This window comes from Hylaeus volcanicus, chromosome 2, assembly GCF_026283585.1.
Source record: "Hylaeus volcanicus isolate JK05 chromosome 2, UHH_iyHylVolc1.0_haploid, whole genome shotgun sequence".
Taxonomy (NCBI): Eukaryota; Metazoa; Arthropoda; class Insecta; order Hymenoptera; family Colletidae; genus Hylaeus; species Hylaeus volcanicus.
The window spans coordinates 21138209-21158212 of record NC_071977.1 but is presented as its reverse complement, the minus strand read 5'-3'; the positions used below and the strand labels follow the sequence as shown (position 1 = coordinate 21158212).

The following is a 20004-nucleotide window of genomic DNA, read 5'->3' as shown; positions in this document are numbered from 1 at the left end:
TAAACACTTCTCATTTTTCAATAAACACGAATGTAGATTTTGTAATCAATTCATTTCATATTTCGCATGATGGTTCATTTGATACACTCCATTTTGCTGAATATATAAATGCAGTTGTAACAAACTTTGTGTTTTCTTTACAAACACATATTTCCTATGGTGATAATAATAATTATATTTTTATGCAAATGAACATACATCTTCTTCACGTATGTATGTATACCTGTGTAACATTTTAAACAGCTGTTGTAAACGGTGTATGAGTACAAAAAATTCATGCACAAGTGAAGTAAACTTCATGCAAAAACATACATACGTCTTCGTTGAATATACGTAAATAAACGTGCAACGTTCCAAGAAGCTATTGTAAACAGTGTTTGAGTAAAAGATTCGCCAATAAATGCTATTTTTAGTGAAGCGAACCAGACCTCAATTTCGTGTTACTGACCATGCATCGCATACGAACCAGTAGATCTCTATAATACTTACAACTAATATTCCTTCATGCAAAAAAATACCTACGTCTTCGTTGAATATGCGTAAATAAACGTGCAACGTTCCAAGAAGCTATTGTAAATGGTACTCGAGAAAAAAAATTCCGACAGGAGCACTCACGTTCAGCGTTCCGAACCAAACGATTCCCCTAAATCCATGTTCCGGAACGACCATTGCTCGCAAACTGATGGGTATCTGCGTTCCATTCAGAAGCCCCTGAAGTGCCTCTCGTTACCCTTCCCGATAAACGGAGCCACGGTTACGTGGGTGGCAAAGGGCACCCGACATCTGCTTACGTCATCGCGCACGCCAAATTACATCGGCCGCGTGCAATGGTAATAAATGGCTGATCAGATGAATTAACGTGGTAATAACAGGAACTACCGCTGCGTAACAAAGCGTGCTCGCATAACGAAACGTCACAGTGCGAATGCGCGCGATTCGTTAATTAATCAGTTCTCACGCCCGGTGCTATTGAGTCGCTCGAATAAATAGCGGAGCATTGGAATCATTCCGTCTGGTGGCGATTAATATCGCTGCATTAATCGTAGTTAAAATATTTTGAAAAAAAAAAGGTTCAGCTTGATATAAATATTTACAAAATGTTAAGCTGTAGCTTGTTTTAATTTTATCGCTGCTTTTTGTATTTATTTGATTAGAGTTGAATCAAATTATTGGAGTATATCATTGAACCTATTAAAACTGTGATATTAAAATACAAGTATTCGTGTAGAAAAATTAGACAGATTTAATTTAATTTTGTTATATCAAAAGGTTTAAAATGCATCATCGGTATTGTAATAATATTAACAGTTTTATATTATCAATATATAATAATAAATAATAATATGATAATGAATATTGTATTATTTTGCAGTATTTGCAGCACTACAAAAAAGAACTCAGATGTGCCCCCTTCTCCAGGCTCTGAAATCACGTGTTCATTCTGCTTAATAGTTAAACCAGCCCTCTAAATACGCATCCATATATGAAATGCATCGTGTCGAGAGAATATCGCATCTTCGCTACGCTGACGAGCGTCGGTTAATTCGGTATAAATTTATGCGAGGTAATATTTCCATTCCTCAAGAAGAGATGGAACGATTTCAGCGTAACGCGAATGGACAATTGTCTCGTGTTTATAATAAAATAATTTTCTGAAAAAAGATATATATAACCGATTGCGCAAAACATTACAACTGCGCTAAAAAGTATGAAATAATTTCTATTTAAACTGCATTATTACTCACCAGCTCTTGACGAATTTGGTTGAATTATTAAATAAAGCATATTAAATAAAGCATATTAAATACACGGCATCCTTTTCGGTGGTCGCGCAAAATTTTAAATTACCTATATTCAAAATGACCAAACTTGATTTAACTTTCTGCCGGAGGAACCAATAGCTTTCATCCAATAACAATAGTTATGAACAATATAGTTGCAAATGGGATCATCAGGAATGCATGTGCAACTAAATGCGAAAGGATTCGTCGCGATCGGTATATTTCTTGCCGAGCTACACCAGCGAATAGGATTTTTGTAGCAATATTGGTTTTAAACAATAAAAGTGCCCATAAATTTTCGCAAACCGGAACATCATGAAATCATTTCTCAATAAATGCGGAAAGTAAATTACATTTTAATAGTTACAGCCAAAAAAAAACTGTACTAGCCGTTGAGAAATGCTTGCAAATCGTAGTCACGTATGGAATGAACAATACTATTTTATATTATCCTATATTTTTTTTTAACAATAAAACTACCAAAAGTTAACACATATTTATGATCTATAATATTAGGTTGTCCCAAAAGTTTCTTTCGTAATTTGCACTCAATTATTTTATGCGGTAGTGTTTATATAAATAGACAATCTTATTTCTTAGATGTTGATGTTGAAACAGTAATGGAGCAAAATGAATCGTACACAATTCAATAATGTAACATTAGACATAAAATATTGTGTATGTATTACTTATTGATAAAACGAAAGAAACTTTTGGGACAATCTAATACTATATCATTCAAATCAATTTATTAATATAATCAATTCTCTACTTCAATATTAACCCACCCCCATCCAAAAAGAATTGTCCCCAAACAATTGACATACTTGAGTAGTCCTAATTTTCTTAACTTCAACGCACATATTGCTTTCCTGCACCTCAACATTAAAGAATTTTCTTTCTCGGTTCCATCTAAAAATTCGTCCAATAATTTGATCACAGCGTCGTTCTACCACCTTAAGGAATTCGTACAATCTGAGAGGAGCGATAGTTCTTCCAAAGCAACAGCGTGGAATAGCTTCGGGCAATGGCTGGGTGAGCCACGTAGAAAGAATATCCTTGAAAACAGAAAGGCGAGTGGTTAGGTGGCAAATAGAAGGAAGTACAGCGAGATGAAATATCTCCCGAGGAAATTAAAATGCCAAGCCCGCGGAGGAAACATAAGCTCCGCTTACTTATTTATTCCATTATACAAGCTCGCGGCGTACCGTTGCGTGAGCGAACGTCGCGGCTGGGCACGCTTCCCTCTCGTTGGTGTCACTTCTTGGATTCCGTCTTTAACGTCTCATTTGGGAATAGTGCATCAAAGCTGACGCTCGCCGGAGCGGATTCTGCGTGACGTTAATGGTGATACGACCGGGTAAAGGGAACGGCCATTCCTCCAGCGGAACTATGCCGAAATTGTTCAACTTTTCTCGTACCTGGTCTCGTTTTCCGGGACATTGATTTTCAAAATTCACTGCCTCGCGCCCTGGCAAGTTTTAATAGACGCATTAGGACGTGTAATCGAATGAAATATTGCTGGAACTTGGACGACAATTAGTCGGTGATGCATTGTGTTTGCTAAACTATCGGCAGGAGAAGTATTTCTGTTGTAGATTCAACATAAGTCAATTGTATTTTTTCTTTCGTCATGTAAGGTTTGATATTTCTGAGCAATAATTGTTTATCAAGTGTGGATAATATGTATTTAGATACTTTTATAAATTTAATTTCGTAGGTGGCTTTGAAATACTTAGAAATTTATAAATGAGACACCACTTGAATGTTATTGTATTTTTCCACTGATATGTTATTTTCTTTCAAGCTATTTTACAACTGTATATGTTTTATTCATGTGTGTTGTATCAGCGAATCAGAAATAATTTCTTCTGAAATTATATTAATAAATAGGAAATATATTTACAAATAAGTTCTTTACACAATTTACTCAACCTCGACAGATGTTAATTTAAGAGACACAACAAACATATAGAAAATTCTTTGCTTTTATAGAAACTACATTAACTTTACAGAAAACACTGAAGGGTGAACAATCTTAACCAAGTCCTATTTACACTCTATTCAGGCCACTTTACATCACCTTTTACAAGCAAGCAAAATCCAATCGGTTTTTGCTTTAATTGTTCTCCAAGGTTCGGTTATTTACCGTTTCACATTTTCATTACGGCCGGGGCGCCCTTTTTGTCGTCGCAGGTAACGAGGGGGAGTATCGTGTCTGGAAAATTGTAGAAACGTCAGCTGCATAAAGCCGGGGTTATTTTCAGTGGGGCAAAAGTAACAGGACAGCTCCTGTCCAACGACGGGGGTGGGGGCTACGAAAAGGAAACGAGTGAAAACACACAGGAATAAAAAAAAAGTAGAAAGAACAAAAATAAAAATGAAAAGTCCTACATATGTCGCGAGTTCAACGCGGCACAAACGGTTAATGAACAGTCAAGGCGATGATTGAGGAGGCCGCGGCCAGAAAAACGGTAATAGGACATTTTTCGCGGGGCTATGAATTCTTCTTGCCCGAGTGCTTCCCATTGGTCGCCGCGTGCTAGTTCATTTCTTTTGCGTCTATTACGTGTCACGGGCCGTGACGCATCGCGTTTTGAAATTCTTTTCGTTTCCGTGCGTCTCGCGACCTGGTTTCATTACCTTTTCCTCCGTTGCGAATGCGCTCCCTGGGAAAAAAAGGGGAGCCTTTTCCCAGCGTTAATTTTTTTTTTCTCATGAAAGACGATTTTGCGCGTTTAATGTTTCGCGAGAGGTATTCGTAAATTCTGGAAAGAAGTGAGCTTCCTCTTTCGCCTCGCGTTATTTTTCTTTCGAATGGGGAGGTGGACGGGATTGAAAGAGGAGATTTTTGAAAATTTTATGGTCGAGTAGGAACGCCATGAATCACTGGCATAGAATCGAGGGTGGATTTGTGTTCGAAATTAAATGGGGAATATGTTCGCGAGGCGTGGTTACTTTTTTTTTTTGGCACCAGTTTCGTTGGAAAGATTCTGTTGAACGCGACGCGACAAAATGGTACAGAATCTTTTACTTTTTATATTAAATTTTTTTCTTCTTTTTGTCTTGTTATTGCGAGACTGGTTTCGGTTGCTAAGTTTAATAGAACAGAATTCCTCCTTCGTCGAGGAATACGAAGAATCCTAATTTTAGACAGTACTTTGAATGGGTTCCCTTCGTTTTTTCTTGATTCATTAATTTTTTGAAGAAATCAAGCTTTTTTCAATCGTATATTCAAATCGTTTTTAATTATTTATTTTTAACATCATTTTACAATTATGAAATTTACTTTTATTACACTTTTAAAATTGAGGAATTAACTAGAAAATAATTCCAAAGACAACACAATATTCTCTTCCTTTTTGTTTAGGACGAGGAAGTAAATTATTATTAATAATACAATTTTGTGTAATTATATATGTTGCATTTGCTTAATTACTTAAATAACATAAGAAGTAGTAACAAAAGTCCTTGTTATATAATTACTACTCTGGGTTTTTAAACAAAACATTCTGAAACTGGAAACGAAATGAAAATTACATTATATGTTCATTTTTCGACGGACAGGGGTTAAGGGAATGTAGAAACAACATTGAACCACGGAAATTAATTTTTATAATTGTAGTTTCTATGTACAAATGTCAAAGTATTTGTTGAAAACCCAGACATTTTGCAGTAATTAAATAACGAGAATTTTTCCAAAAATCCTTCTATCATTGGATTCATAATAATATATTTTATACGATAATGTTATTATTTACTACACGCAATTTCTTTATTAAATTACAGTTGAAAAATCTGAAACACTGAGACTTATAAATAAATACGGGAATATTTATAATAAAGTACTTGGAATGGCCTTATGTAATTACTACATTGGGCCAAGTAACCATTAAATCTTTGACTTAATTATTGTTGATTTTGTAATAAATCGGAACTATATTTTAATTCAACAATGCTTTGTCATAAAAATACATGCGCTCTACAGGAACATTAAAGTAACAAAGACTTTAATTAAAAATTTATTCCAAGCATCTGGACAACGCAAATAAAATTTCAAAAGTAATTTATCACAAGAGAAAAAAGATATGCGCAACAAAATCCTCCTGGAGTGGTACAAAAACCAACAATAATAATATCCACGTCATAATGCTTAATTTCAGTCTGCATACCTTCGAAACGAGTTTAAAGTAGATAAAAATAAAATGCATGAAAACCGCACGGCAGGATAAAAATATCCCAGTTTAGAGATACGCGATGAATTTTATTTGACCACCGTGTCCATTTCAAATACGCGCGGAATAATAAAAAAGTGAAGGAAAATGAAATAAGAAAAATAGAGAAAGAAAGTAAATAAAGCTTGGAAATGGGCCCCCGGTGAGCGGGAAATGGAAAAGGAATTTATTTTCCCCGCAGACAGCTACTGAAAGGGGGTGCAATGGCTAACTGGAGATGAGGGGGTCCGATTGGAAATCAGTTTTTCAATTGTTTAATCTACTCGCGTCGCTTCCCGTAACGATGTAAAAGTTTCACAGTGAACGTCGTCGCTATTTATTGATTTCCGAAGTCGACCCGTCCGCCACTCTTATTATTCGAGACAGTGCCGATGGTAAATTCGCGAAGAGGGTGTTAACACCGAATACCCTCGGTTCTCAATTACCGTCGCTTTATTGGAGCACCCCCGCACCTCCCCTCCTCGCCAACGATAAAACTTGCTGGAATTATTTAAATGCTCGCCACCCGGCCGAACCCCCGTTCCCGAATCTCGCGGAGCGACGATGGAACGATTTTAGTCTCGGGTTACTTCGAAATCGATTGCGCTTTTCTGTTCGAATTATTCTTTCCACTCGTGTACTTCGACACCTGAAAAATGATACGGGCAGGTAGAGTGTTCGAACGGTATCCACTTTAAGGCACCGGGTCATGGAAGTGTCAAATATACTCGACTATCGGAGATAGGTATTTCTTTTTAATCGAGGGCAGTTTAATTTAGAAGTACATCATCGAGGATGTATCAGAAATAACATACGTGACTTTTGGTGATTTTCAATTTCACCTAGATCGTTGCACAAAGTAAAAATTGATGGATTGAATAATTATGTAGACAATATAATGTAGAAAGCTTTAATAATAAATGTTTTATTATACAAAATTTTAATCAATGGTTTCTATGGCGATGACTTCAAGTCGAAACAATTTGCCTCCATTTTAATAACAATTGGGATGAATTTGAAATGAATTTATTGTTCGATAACTACTATAATTATAAATACGATTCATCTTCTTTCCTATAAAAATGAAATGTAATAAAATTCCGATAACAGTTGCAAATTTGTTAAAAATCATTTCCATGTCGCAAAACAATAATATAAAGTTCCACATGTTTCGTTTGGCATACGGAGTGATTGATATAAATTGATCGAGTATTAGATCAGAAGTAATTTCTGTCAGTTTTTAATCGGAAGCGCCATTGGCGAATGGTTATATTTGTTACAATACGCGGAACGAAACAAACGTCGGAGATAATTTCGCGAACGAGTGATTAATGGTTTCGTTTCAACTTTCATTTTAAAATAAAAACTTGAAAAAGTCTGTTGATTGATCTACCGCGAAGCAGACTGATAGAAATGTGTTTTCCAATGAAATTAGAACATAAAAAGTTCCAGCCGAACCGTGTTTGCTGTGTAATGCCATTTTCATGTACTATAATGGATAAAGGAAATTGCGAACGATAACAAACGTGCTTTTATTCTTCGTGTTCCATCGGGAAACGCGCATTACGTGATTCGAAAATAAATCGTGGTTTGTGTTAGTCTGATTAAAACAATTTATTTCGTAGCAAATTTAATGTTGCTCTCAATACCGATCAAGCAAGCAATACACGTATATGTATATATTTCCAATCATAAGTATGTGGACACTTCTTTCATTGGAATATTTCATATGATACTTATAATACTTATAACTTATAATACTAATAATTATATATAATACATTTAAAAATATTAATATATTTATCTATATTTTATCAATAGTTAATGTAATTACTCAGTGGTAAGAATACAAAAATAATTAATTTTCAAACTTCTTTATACCATTCTTTGAACTCTAGCTATATTACTTTCTTTATTGTATCAAAAATAACATTATTATTCCATTTAATTTGTAACATCTCGTCATAAATGGTGTTCAGATATTAAATATTCTTTTCAAACTATTCTATCAAAGCAATTCATAGTTTCTGTATAGGATTTAAAGTGCTACTCGAAACTTTAATATTATACAATTTAGTATTATTAAATGCTACAAAATTCTATGTATATATCAAGATTGGCAATAAAAGTGTGGTGGATTAATGAGAAGAAAAATAAATTATTCTTTATCGCTACTAGTGAGACATAAAATAATCACTTGATAAAATACATTCCCCAATGCAACACAAACTAAACACACATACAATATATTTGAAAATAATAATTCACAGCGTACATCAAATATTTATATAAGCTGGTAAGCGTTCACGTGTTTATGGACAGGAGTTAATTGCTTTCGTAATGTAGTCAAGGTATAAAATAAATTCCTCTTCGTTCCGAAACGTATTAAATACTGCACAATGGCTTAGCGAAGATAATTGCAATCTCAGGTGCACCAAGTGTGAGCGTACTCGAAGAGAGTGGTTGTCAGGTGGTCCACAGGTACGCCGTCAAGCTAATAGGCCTGGCGGTGTAACTACTCCGGCAGTTGTCTCGTTCCGTTAATTGTCGCGGTCGCTTTGTAATTTGCAGTTTAGAACTGAACGCTCGCCGCGCGTGCATGAGCTGTAACGCGCGCTGAGTACGCTCGTGATGATCCGGGGCTCGCCTAATTGAACTTTTGTCGGGGAAGCAGACCCAACGCTTTGTACGCGCGCGTTACAGGTGTAAATTGGATGTCACGTTTCTTTGATGCTTCATGGTAAGGGCTTAAGTCGAACTTTTACATATTTCACAAGGGAGATGCAAATTAGTATATTTAACGAAATGGGATGAAACAAATCCTGTAATCTATTTACGAAAATAATATACGTTGCTGAAATACTTAATTTACATTTCAATACTTAATTACATTAATAAATAATATGAAATAGAATATGATTATACACTACTGTGACAATTGTCACTTTAATCGACGATAGTGAATCCTGGGAATTGTTCTTTGATTACAACAAATTCAGCCTAATGTGTATAACTAATTTATTTTTAATTTTGTAGCCTTCCTAAAAGAATGTATGAACACAATACTTTTTAAATCCATAATCAGATCTGTAATCTACAATTTCGTAATTGGAGTCAGGCTATTTTGCCAGAGGAAAATTGTAAAACGGTTAAAAATTACAATCGCAAACTGTAATTTTTATTGTACTTTGATTTCGTTATAATGTAAGAAAATAAATGATGTTATGGAGTATAAATGGTGTCTTTTACTCCCATCATGATTGTAATAGTTTATCTGATGTTTAAACTTCTACAGAATGTGCCTTTAATGACCTAATAATATATATAAAAAAAAAAAACAGTGCAGAACCCCATATACAATCAACAGTAAAAATAAAATGTACAAGAATGCAAGTACATTCACATTTCCATAGAGACTCAATAATGTGACGCAGAATGTATTATATACCACACTTTTATTTTAAATCCCATGTGGCCACATAATATTCGTAATAGCTACCTCTCTGTGTACCATTAATTTAAAGATACATACATAGAATCTTCCTTCTGTCCACTTAAATCAAAATGTTAGATTCGAATAACAACGAGGCCACTCTCAAATAAATTTGCTCCGGGCAATTAACGATCGACGGATCTCTTTAAATTCGGGTCGCGCGGGACCGAAAGTCAATTAATCCAACGTAAGGAGATTGTAAGCAGTGAAAGGGGAATTTACGATATCTATTTGGAGATTGAAATCTTTTTGGGAACAAACGCTCGCCTTTGGTCGATTCACGGTTAAGCAGCGTTTCCAAAGAACATTCCGTTGCGAATCTAGTCGTGCCTCGTAATGCCACAAGTCGGATTCTAGCGAAGGTTTGGGATTCCAGGTCATCTCGTGGCAGGAATGCGGTTGCCTCGAAAAAAAGACGGATCTCTTCGGCAATTCAGGATTGCGTAAGGCAAAATAATTGCGGAGGTCGTATACTCATCTTCCATTTATTTACGTTACCCGTGTAGCTATTAATTAGAAACAATTTTACGAGATGGAGTTTCTCGTTCGAGGAACGATAAGTGCCTGTTCTGGCACTGGATTCTTCTGGAGAAATTTTGCAAACAACTGGATGGATCGAGTACCGATATAGTGACTTCCAGATAAAATTAATAATATATTATAGTTAATATATTATTGACTGTTTTCACACTCGAGTTTCTATTGCGTGACAGTAATTGATGTATACAATTGAATTTTTGAAACATTAGAAACGAAAGTGACAAGACTACTATCACTTCATTTCAAATATTTCAATCGTAATTTTTAACGGTTTTACAATTTTCTTCTGACAAAATTGTCTGCCTTCATTTCCGAAATTATAGATTACAGATCTAATTATAGATTACAAAATATTGTGTTCATATATTGTTTTAAAAATGCTGCAAAATTAAAAATAAATCAATTACACACATTTAGACTGAATTTATTGTAATGGTATTCTAATATGTTAATATTTTCTTGAGAAGAATTATGAAAAGATAGCTGAGAGAGAACACAGAGCGAAAATTCTTTCTTATTGGTGGAAAGTGACACGTTAATTCTGTTGATACGCTTCCAATTAATGCAAATTCAACGCAACACCTCCAGCGTTTGTCGCCTAGTTAGGATCCTTTATAAAACACTCACGAACTCACTGACCCAAACAATTGACAGACGTCTTCACAATCCCTTTAAGAAACCCGTTGCGCAATCTATTAACAAGCCCCACGCGTTTGATCGAGGTCTCGATGAATCGTTTGATCAACCTTCGTGCTCGTTCGTGCCCAAAATGAAAGCCAATTCTTCCAAACAAATGTTGGAAACATTTACCTTGGAAACACACATTGGTATAAAAAAAGGCGCACGATGTTAGTTACTGTTTCGTAAACGAAAGACGTTTTGTAAATATAAAGAAACTAGAGTCGGCGAAAGGTGACATTTTGGTGCATGTATAATTTATCGTTTGGCTCTAATGATACTTTGTTAACCGATTCCAACGTTTCAAGTTAAACTAAGAGTATAATTTGGTTGTACATTGGTTAAAATTTTATACAAATTACTTGTTTCACATTTCTTCATCTGTAATTTACATTTCATTACTCTGTCTACTGGCTTTAATATTTATTGGACTTAAATTATACAAATCCAATGATAAAAATTTGTTATTTAGACTTTCTGTACGTTAATTGAAATTTATAAAAATTACTTGTTCAACATTTCTTTATTTGTGAATTCACATTTTGTTAGTCTTATTCCAGCTTCTGCCTTTAATTTTTAACTAATTTGAATTTTACTTTAAGATGTGGACTACGTTCTACACATGTTGAACAATGTTTCAAGAAATGTTTAAATAATAGCGAACAGTCTCATTAACATATAACTGTTACTGAATACGTAGTATCTTCATTCATATAATTTCACATTCAAATTTTACATTCCAATTTTACATTCTAAATCAAATTCCAACATGTACTATTTCACATTCAAGAAAATAAAAGTTAGTCTTCAACGTTTCCCAACTGCATGACTTTCACCACAGTAGTATTCCAACAAATCATATTAAGTTCACCGGGTAGGAGACTTGGAATAAGCTCACAACTATTCACACATTTCTTGATACATTATACAACACTTCAAAATTCAAATCCATCTAAAAATTCTAACAAATTCTAAAATCATACAACACAGAAAAAACTATACTCTGAAATTTAAAAAAAATATAAATCAGTATAGAAAATACTCTACTCTGAAACTCAAAATAATATAAATCTTCCCTTGAACAAGAACCTCCTAATCAACATGTCACCAACGAATCTACACCAAATCCGAAAATCAACCAGCGATACAATTCCAACCCTACCAAATAGAAGACTGTAAGTGACACTATCAAGATTGAGAATTGTTCACAGATATCTGACTCATTGCTACTTATGCAACTTTTGTGACGAGCCTATCACACGGGAATGCAACACGATCGAATAGAGTTTCAACTTTCAAATAGTAGCAGACAACCCTTAACACATCTTGCGCGGATGCTTTGCCGCCAAACTCTCAACGGGTAGCGGGCGATTTTTTACAATTCTTACACAAAATTACTTCTGCACAAAATAGCTGCAGTTTGTGAACTTTAGGTATTTATAAAATAAAACTTAGTTTCTCTTTAGGCTTATAAACATTTATAAACTTGGGAACAAAGTAGTTCAGTAGTGGTCTGACTTTCGAAAGCCTGTCTGATCCATCAGTCAACTCTTCATTGTTATTGAAGTGCCAGGTCTTCCATAACATACGAAAGCCGTCTCTTGTCATTGTTTACGGAAAAATTGGCGTTTCTATACACGGATCCGTGCTCCAATAATCCTCTTTTCGGTCCTTACGCACTTGTCCCATAAGAAGAATAAGCCCCAAAAATTTCTTCATGTCTTGTATCGTAATGTCTTTCCATTTGAGGGCTTTCTTGGAAGTTGTGAATTTATCAATATCTTTATAATAATATCAATTTGACTCTTCTACAAGGAATGTAAAAAAATTATCGCCAATAAATAAAGCTACAGCATCCGCTACATTATCCGGAACGTTTTCCGTATTTATTCCTGATCGAGCTAAAAAATCTTCCAAGACTGGACGTTCGTCTACTGAATGACCATTCTTCTTGAGAATCAGAATCATCCGAATCCGGGCTTGAATCAGAACTGCTTGAAATTATTCGTTGAATAATAGTTCTAGAACGATATATAATTTCGTCATCACTACAATCATCATTCATAACCCAGTCATCGCAATTCGATAAACTATCTGCATACAAATCTTCATCTTCGCATTCTATTTTATCGTTGTCCATTCTGCGATTAACGGACAGTAGAATTTGCAATAGGTATTTAACACGTTCACGCCGGCGCTGTTCTTTGTGTTTCTCGCCGTGGGGCAGCCCAATAGTCCATGCAAAACGACTTCAGTCGCTTCCCGCGCAAGATGTGTTAACAACACAAGCGAATTCCTCAAATTAGTAAAGATATTAATGAAACATAACATGCTAAATAAATTATAATTAAATTGTGATCATCGACGTGGTCACTAATAACCTTATAGTTGATGTGACCTTAAACGAAGTAATTAAAAAAAAAAAAAAGAACTCCTAAAAAGCACAAACACATTCCCATAATTTTTCACTCGCTTCCCCCCGAAAAACCACCCTCCCACGGATTCGTTCCACGTCCAACGCGGCACCCTGTATAGCGAGCAGCCTTGCTCGTTAGAATTCTTAGCCGCATTATTCGTCGATCACGGACCCGTGTACGCGGTACATACCAGCAGCAAAGCGGAGAGCCAAGCCTCCGCGGAATCATTCACACAACCCGATCGTTCCCTCTCGCTCCCTCTCCCTTCTCCAGCGTATCCGAACCCGCGGAACCGCGACCATAGAGGAGGGAGAAAGGAGAAAATCGTGAAAAGCTACCGCGTCCGGGGAGTCCCCCTTCGCGGAACAGAGACGACAGAGGGGGCCCCTGGAAGGCGCGACCGAGAAAGAGTAGAAGGCAAGATCGGGAACGGCCGATCCTTTCTTTCTCTTTCTCCGTCCACGTTGTCCTCCGTCTCTATCACGCCGGTTCACCTGAGAATCGGGGAATGTCCTCGTAGCGCGAGTGGTCGTCAGTGTCTCGGTAGACCTCCATCTGGAGCCTAGCACCACTTCAGGAAACGATCGGCCGGTTTGTTCGCGCGCCACTCAGCGTCACGTGCGCTCTACAACGACGCTGCTCCGGTGCTCGGAGATGGGCAAAACTCTCATCTAAACCGTAAATCTCTATATACACTCTGGAAACGTTATTCCTTTAAACGAGACTCACCAGAAGCCTTGTTATCGAATTTAATTTCACCTTGGACTGATAATAGGAGCTTGTCGAATCGTCATCCAGAGTGACTGTTGTTTGAGGATTTAACCAGTGTATGGAGTTTTGAATCTAAATCCTACATTGAACGATTAGTAACATCTCATAAAATTGCCGTCTGGAGTGACTGTATCCTAAGAATTTAATTCGTGTACACAGTTTTAGTACTCGACTTAATATCGAGCTGCTAATGAAGGTTTATTAAATTGTCATCTGGAGTGCCCTGTTGTCTGAAGATTAAATTAGTGTACAAAATTTTCATTCGAAAACCTACATTCAACGAATAACGAAAATTTCTAAAATCCTTTCTAAAGTCCTTTGAAGGGCCTGTATTTTGAAAATTGAATCGCTGTACAGGGTTGTAGTTCTAAATTTTTTGAAGTCTGTAAAATTGTCCTCTATAGTGGTCCTGTTGTCTGAAGATTAAATTAGTGTACAAAATGGATTTTCATTCGAAAACCTACATTCAATGAATAACGAAAATGTCTAAAATCGTCCTTTGAAGTGCCTGTATTTTGAAAATTTAATCGCTGTACAGTGTTTCAGTCCCAACTGAACTCGCGGCATCGAGGGTCCGGAACGGTTGTAACGCGAGGCGCCCCGCGATCGGTTATGTGTGCAGTGAAATTCGAGAACCGCGGTTCGTCGAACGTGAACAGGACGATTAGTGGCGAAAGAACGGGAGCTATCGGTCGTTCGGTTTTCGGTTGAATGGCGGCCGCGATTTTTCAAAGCTCGACAGGGGAAAAAGAGAAATATTGTGGCGGTTTGTGACGAGGCTGCGTCGGGCTGCTTGGTGAACCGTGGGCGTCGACTGTGGCGGTTGATAAAATTTGTTTGGGCAGAGAAAAAAAAAACGTAGCAGTGACGGAAAGAGGTTTCGAAACAAAATTTTTCGGAGAAGTTGCGGTGCCGGGGATGTAGTGGTGACGAACATGTTTGTGATTTGTTTTTCTGGGTAATTGTCTCGTGTCTTTTAAGAGTGACTGCATAGGGTATGTAGGTTAATCTTCAAACGACCATATGATTTTTATTCTGCAGTAGAGGGTGAAATTGAGCCAATTAGAGAAAGAAATATTATAAGAGTATTTTTGGCAAATGTTAATATCGATGAAATATTATAAATATAGTACTATAACTGAACACAGTAAAACACAATAAAACATAATAAAACATAACACAAAACAATATAAAACAACTCGATACAATAAAGCATAATATAATACATAGGTAAACGTGTATTCATTTATCAGTTTTTCACTCATGCAACCTAAATTCATTGACAAATCGAATATAAGAAAATTAATTGACAGTGATTGTCCAAAATTCATTGACCAACCAATATAAAATATAAATACTCGCTCGTCATCCTTGAATATTTAGAAATTTTTGAATAGAAGCGTGACAGTCAAACCAGCCTCGAGTGGTTCAACAGAGAAAGGGTTGAACCTACACTAGGTGTATGTACAGACGGAAATGTGAGTCAAGCGCAGGCGGAAGTGTGGTGTGCCACCTGTTGGTGACATTTTTTGCGTGATTTCGTGCTCGTGTGAAATTGTGCGAAAATGGCTTGTCACAGTCTATGTTGGACACAGTTAGAACTACAAATACCGCTCGACTTTGTCGAGCGTTAAACGTTTCGATCCTGGTATTGGGTCGCCTTCGGTAACAATTTACGAACGTTAATTTACCTAAATAATTTTAAAGAAAACAGGGTAGAGATGGACTGTTTTAAATATTTATGTAATTTGTTCATTTGTATGTCGAGTTATGCTTTACTTACTTTAAAATTATTCGAATTAATCCACGTTCTTATATTTATACCGAAGGTGATCCAGTATCAGGATTAAAGCGTATTGCACGCAAGGTTAAAAGATGCTTCTACCTCTAATTATTTTATTAATTTCGTTTCTGATTAAAGAAGATCACCACCTGATATATGTTTTGGGGGATAAAATATTCTAGTTCCAATTTTTATATTAGACATCCTGTGCACAGGGTAGAATAGTAACTTTGATCATCCTAATTGAGAGGTATTGGAGGAACGTGCCAGGTCTGAACGATGGTATTTTTCCCTTAAAGACGTGCTTGGAAAGATATTATTCCTCAATCCTTGCAAATAAAGGATGTTTATACACCTAAAAATAACACTTTTGACAGATAATTAAAACGACTATCGAACTTAAAATAGAAGGAAAAGTAAGTTAGCGTTAGCCTTGCAGCGCTTTTGCGAAACTTTCTAAAGGATACTTATACTCCTAAAAATAACGTTTTTAACAGACAACTGAAATGCTCGAACCCACTATTCCCCATCGTACAATTGAAACGAGTATCAAACGAACCCGAAAATAGAACAAAAACCGACGAAACGTTAGTTTTGCGACTCTTCAAATGGCGCGTTGCGCATCATTCAATCTCTTACGAGTAAGGACCATTTATGCGTCCAAAGATAACATTTTCAATAGACAACCGAAGCCGTCAAAACTACCGTATTATGCCATAGAATTGGACCAACTATTGAACGGAAAGTCGCGTAAATGGCGCTTTTAAAATCATTCAATCTATCGGGAATAAAGGATATACCGCATCCCCTAAAAACAACGTTTTCACACAGACATTCGAGCCATTCAAAGTTCAACGCCATACAGACCGTGCCATACGCAACGACGACCGACGAGAATCGAACATAGAACGAAACGTACGATACGTTTCCCAACACATCGACGCCTCGCGATCGTCCGGCAATTAGCCAAAAGAAGGCCACGCGTCTCTAATGACGATAGTTACGGTCGATTCATGGCGAGCATTGTCCAGCTAATAGTTGGCTCGTTCGACGTTAAACGAGGCATAACTCCAGCCCGCGAGACATTCGATGACATTGCATCAGCAACGGTGCCGTGCCCACCGACCACGAAGGAAATTGCTCGGAATGGCGGGGAAACGAAAAGCTTCGTGCGCGGTCTCGCGATTCTCGTGGAATTTAATCGAATCGATCTCGACTGCATCAGATCCCCCTCCCACCATCCGCCCCTCCCTTCGTTCTATGCCGGATGATGCCGCGGGAACGGGCGCGGGCTCTAATCGGCAGGAAATAATTTGTTTGGTCAAGCACCGGTTACACGGGATCTGATTGGTCGCAGATGATCGATCGGTTTACGGGCTGCGCCGAGGCATTTAGGGCCCCGTTCTCTGGTTATCGTCCGCTAATCGTTCGACCGTGATTCCCCGCGAGCGCGAAGGGAAACCATCGTTGGAAATTTCGGACTACAACGTTGCGCAAATTGCTACGATTACTTAGTTATGCGATGGCGCGTCGAGGATCGAGAGAAACGAATTGTTTCGAGTGAAATTGCGAGTACGGCGACGGTGTTTCTCCAAGAAGGGATCGCTAGGAATGCCTTTTATTGGTAGTTGCGCATTTTAATCGTTAGCTTGATTACCATTCGTGCAACATTGGAGTGTTTGGGTAGCGGCCACAGGAATTGTTTTGAAAATATATCTGGAATAAGTGGATACATCGTAAGAATTATAACTAGACTGAATTATTCTATCGTATTGGAGTATGTTTCTTTCTTTTTTTTTTTTTTTTTATGTGAATTTAGAGCCTTTAATGCACAGTAATGGAAACAGTAATAATTTATATTTTATTTAATTTTCACAAATTTTTTTAGTAGCCATAGAATCTCTAAATCTTCACTAAAATTTAACAACAGCTCAATAATGGTTTAAAAATATTAAAATCAATATGTATAAAAATAAAACTACCACACATTCTGCAATTTTTTAGGAGTAGTATGCGAATGCCCGCAATTTGGAATTCTCAAACCAAGAATTCCACCTTTTGCAATAAAATATAACAGTAGAAAAAACCTAGAGAGCGTTGCGTGGTGTTGCTTGTCGATTCCAAATGAATGCGCTCTTGGCGCTTCGAACTCGGTAATTAATCCCCACGATGTCACGTGACATGGAATAAATCTGAATAACTTTCGCGAATTTCGACGAAATTACAGAAGTAAATACGCCGCGATAAATTTTCGATTACGTAGTTTTCGACTGCCTATGAAACGAAACTGTAATTACCCGGGGAAGCGTCACTGATATCGGAGGGGCGCACAATGTTTCAATCGACGTTCCATTATATCATACTTCATGGTTATACGGGGTAGGTCGATCTTGTTCGGTCGTTTATGTTTTGTATCTTCGAGTATTAATCGCGTCGTTTAGTATTTATGATACGTGATGCGACGTTATGCGACCTCACGCTACCGTGCAAGACCGTGTAATTAATATACCGCATCGACGAAACAAATTACGCGTGGCAATAAAATTGATGAATTTATAACTCGCGCGAAATATGCGTCGTATGCGTTGCCCCGATTCGCACTGAATCTTGCTGTATAGCGACAGTCTACAGGGTGTCCGAAACAAGTGTTCCATAATTTGGGGAATACTTAGTGATCATTAAAACGACAATGGAATAACATGTATAACGTTGCTTAAAAGCCTTCGGACACTCGATTTTAACAGGTCTTTTGTATTTTATCTTTGGAGTACAAAATGAATTTTGAATCCTACGCTTTTATTTTAATATTGCTTTCAAATATGTTGTACAATTTACGACAGTTTTATTTTATTTATTAATGACTACTAACTTTGGTTCCTCTTGAAGTATTTTTATCTTTAACAATTTTTCATTGCTGGTGGGATCTATAAATTATGTTTACTTGGATTGACATTTTGTTTAAATAATTTTGTTGTAGTTAATGAAAACTCTACAAGAGTTTTAAGGATATGAAAATTAGCACATGCTATGGACAAGAAACATGACTGGTATATCGTTGAGGGAAAGATACTTTTTTTTTTTTTTTTTTTTTTTTTAGGCTTTGTAAAACATAGAGTCACATTATAGTTCTTGCTTAGGAATATATTTACCATGTTTTATGTATTCAAGTTTGTAAATTAAAATTAATTGAAATAATTTTAGACCTGAAGGTGATTAAATTCAAGTGTGGAATGGTTATAATAAATTCCACTAGTGTTATGCCTTACAGATGTTGTCGCTTAAACATATCCATTTATATTCACTAACTGTCTTATGACTTTTGAGCAACAGCATACATGTAAAATTAAATGAAATCTCTTATTCTGGTACCTTAAATGGTCTTCCTTCTCGTAGTATGTTCTACAAAAACAACGTTATCTTGATTTACATATATCCTCCAAAATTCTTTCTTCCGGACACATATAAATAAAAACTAGTTGTCCATTGTAACACAAACTAAATTCCCAAAATAAATGGGTAGAATTCAAACTATAAGCCTAGGGAACACATCTCTAAATTTTCAAAAGCCGTTGAGATTTAAAAAAAGAAAGACATTTTAAATACCAAGTTAGAATTAAAATTCTTAGAAAATAATATTGTGATATCCAAGAAATACTCGAGGCGAAGGAATTACCCTCAAAACTTTCCGTGGGAGGTACATAAATTTTTAAGAGTAATTCAAGTTTATATGCAGATGAAAATTCTCGCGATCCCGAATTCGGCGACTTTGTTACGAGGCCAGTGAAAGGGGTTGCGCGATATTAGACGTTCCGCACGTCTCGGTCGACTTCTACGCGAGGCGTGAAAGGGCGGAAAGCTCTGGAGGATGAAGAGACTCCGTTTCTCCTTTGATACCGGGATTTCTTCTCCACTTGGTAATCTACGTCGGCGAGCCGGTTAAATTCGCGAAAATCTCCGTCGGGAATTCGTTTCGCGATGAAAGACAAACCGTTCGAGGCGTTCGATTTCCGGATCCCTCGATTACCCCGTCGCGAACGATCGGTGCCCAGTCCAATTTGTTTCTCTGCCATCCCTCGAGTCTGAGATTAATCATTATTTCACGTGTATTCTTCGAAAAATAAATATTTGAATCAAATACTTATATAGAGAAAATGCAAACTACATAGGAGTAATAAGAAGAATGGGCTGAGATTAACGATATTTCTATTTATCCTAAACATAAAAGACGAGATCATGACTTTTTGAAAATGAAAGCAAATACTGATATTTCATGTTGATGATTATGTTCATACTGTACATGACTACATGTCATACTTTCATGTTTTAT

At 36.6% G+C, this 20004-nt stretch overlaps 1 protein-coding gene across 1 annotated transcript in view; it reads left to right on the top strand.

The window, feature by feature from the left end:
* The first annotated feature begins 12460 nt into the window (after positions 1 to 12460).
* Positions 12461 to 20004, top strand: part of LOC128884964 (low affinity immunoglobulin epsilon Fc receptor-like) — a 189877-nt gene continuing 182333 nt past the window's right edge. Inside the window, exon 1 of the mRNA XM_054138690.1 lies at positions 12461 to 13801. The gene's annotated coding sequence lies outside the window, so the exon portion shown is untranslated. The remainder of the gene's footprint in view (positions 13802 to 20004) is intronic.